This window comes from Etheostoma spectabile, unplaced genomic scaffold (genome assembly GCF_008692095.1).
Source record: "Etheostoma spectabile isolate EspeVRDwgs_2016 unplaced genomic scaffold, UIUC_Espe_1.0 scaffold00019536, whole genome shotgun sequence".
In the NCBI taxonomy this organism is placed as follows: domain Eukaryota; kingdom Metazoa; phylum Chordata; class Actinopteri; order Perciformes; family Percidae; genus Etheostoma; species Etheostoma spectabile.
The window spans coordinates 4,554-6,251 of record NW_022604991.1 but is presented as its reverse complement, the minus strand read 5'-3'; the positions used below and the strand labels follow the sequence as shown (position 1 = coordinate 6,251).

General features: G+C 40.8%; 2 non-coding genes across 2 annotated transcripts; one reads left to right on the top strand and one right to left on the bottom strand.

Annotated features, from left to right (window-relative positions):
* The first annotated feature begins 375 nt into the window (after nt 1-375).
* trnam-cau (transfer RNA methionine (anticodon CAU)) lies at nt 376-447 on the top strand. Its single transcript has one exon. It is a non-coding gene; the product is annotated as a tRNA-Met (tRNA).
* Nucleotides 448-1,293: 846 nt separating this feature from the next.
* trnas-aga (transfer RNA serine (anticodon AGA)) lies at nt 1,294-1,375 on the bottom strand. Its single transcript has one exon. It is a non-coding gene; the product is annotated as a tRNA-Ser (tRNA).
* Between the last annotated feature and the right edge of the window lie 323 nt (nt 1,376-1,698).

The window sequence follows — 1,698 nt, the reverse complement described above, 5'->3', positions numbered from 1 at the left end:
GGACTATCCATATGTCAAGGGTGTATATTTCATTAGGCGGTGCAGTACAGCCCGATCCAGCAGGGCGAGTTCTAGCCCGACCAGGCTCCTCTCTTTACATTGTAAGCCTCACTGGTGTCCAAACTAAAATGATAAGAGGCAACTTGGTAGACTCCTTACTGATGTTTATATCTGTACTCACAATGCCCTTTTTTTAAAACACACCAGCCATCACAAGTCTTACATGTGAATAATCAATGTGTGAGTAATCAGGGAGCTCACATAAAAGATAGTTGCAAGGTCTACCAAAAGTTTAACTTTACAAGTCGTAAATGTTGGAACCTTGGTGCCACAGGTTCCCAAATCTCCCCAAAAGCCCCGAATTGTTATCAGCAGAGCAGAGTGGCGCAGCGGAAGCGTGCTGGGCCCATAACCCAGAGGTCGATGGATCGAAACCATCCTCTGCTAATTCCTGTGCTTTGTATCAGCATTAAGTCTATTTCCTGTCTGTTGATGTTTAACAAAGCCTCTGATGTTGCAAGTGTCTGAAGTGAAACGTCTCTCCACCTGCTGAAGAGTAACTTAATTCATGTTGAGATTATACAGTATATAAATACAGTGCTCATACTCCTTTATTCCGCTGTAACACCCAAAAAACTGGAGTGTAATACAGTAAATATACTACACTACAGGTAATAAATACTGTAAATAGAAACTGTAAAACATGTACTTTAAAGTGCTTGTTTGTGCTGTCTACCAGTCAGATTACCACAGGAGGTAATATCTGTTGCAGCTCTTTTAAAGACTCTACCATAATACCTGCTGGAGATGCCAGGTCCTCATACAGGAAAGCATGCGCTCTACCACTGAGCTACATCCCCTGAAGATTTTGAAATCTTCTGACTTTTTTCTGAGATAGACTTAGACTTATCTTTATTAATCCTTTGGGATGACTCCACAAGGAAATTGAAATATTCGGAATAAAAGAAAACCGTGGTAAAACTGTAATGTTAATGTTGTAGCTGGCTTTAAAACCTGTAAATGCAACTGCGGTGGCTGAAATCAAACCTGGGTAAAAGCTTGCAGTGCTAATGGTATAAATCATAGTTGAAAAGTAACACACCTGTTGCCTTTCTGCTGGACAATACAACGTTCACTGCAAATCTTGTAAGACAGATTGATAAGAAATACATTGGTGGAGACTGGTTGCTTCCAGTACCTATGAGATAAGACAATATTGTTTATGAAAGCACATCTGCGATTTGGTATACTCTGATGTGTCATTGGTTTGGTACCACTCTTAAAAACACTGCTCGTTGTCGGCAGGATTCAAACCTGCGCGGGGAGACCCCAATGGATTTCTAGTCCATCGCCTTAACCACTCGGCCACAACAACATGATAAGCTGAGCTATGACTGTTTGCTGAAATGTTCATGTAGCACCTCAACACACCATATAATGCCTAAGCTGCACTTGCAAAATAGCAGGGTGTTCAAATACTTATTTTCCTCACTGTAAGATTCCTATACATTGTGTATGGTAGCCATTACAATGTTGTTTATTTCTTTTATTACCACACACAAATTCATAGCAGAGCTGCCCCCCCATGTTTATACTGATGATTGATTGTAATAAAGCAGTAACAGAGAGTTGTCTCCGTCTGTGTTTTAACACACCTGGGCCGAAGTTGGAAACCAGAATCAGCTTTAAATCCAGTTC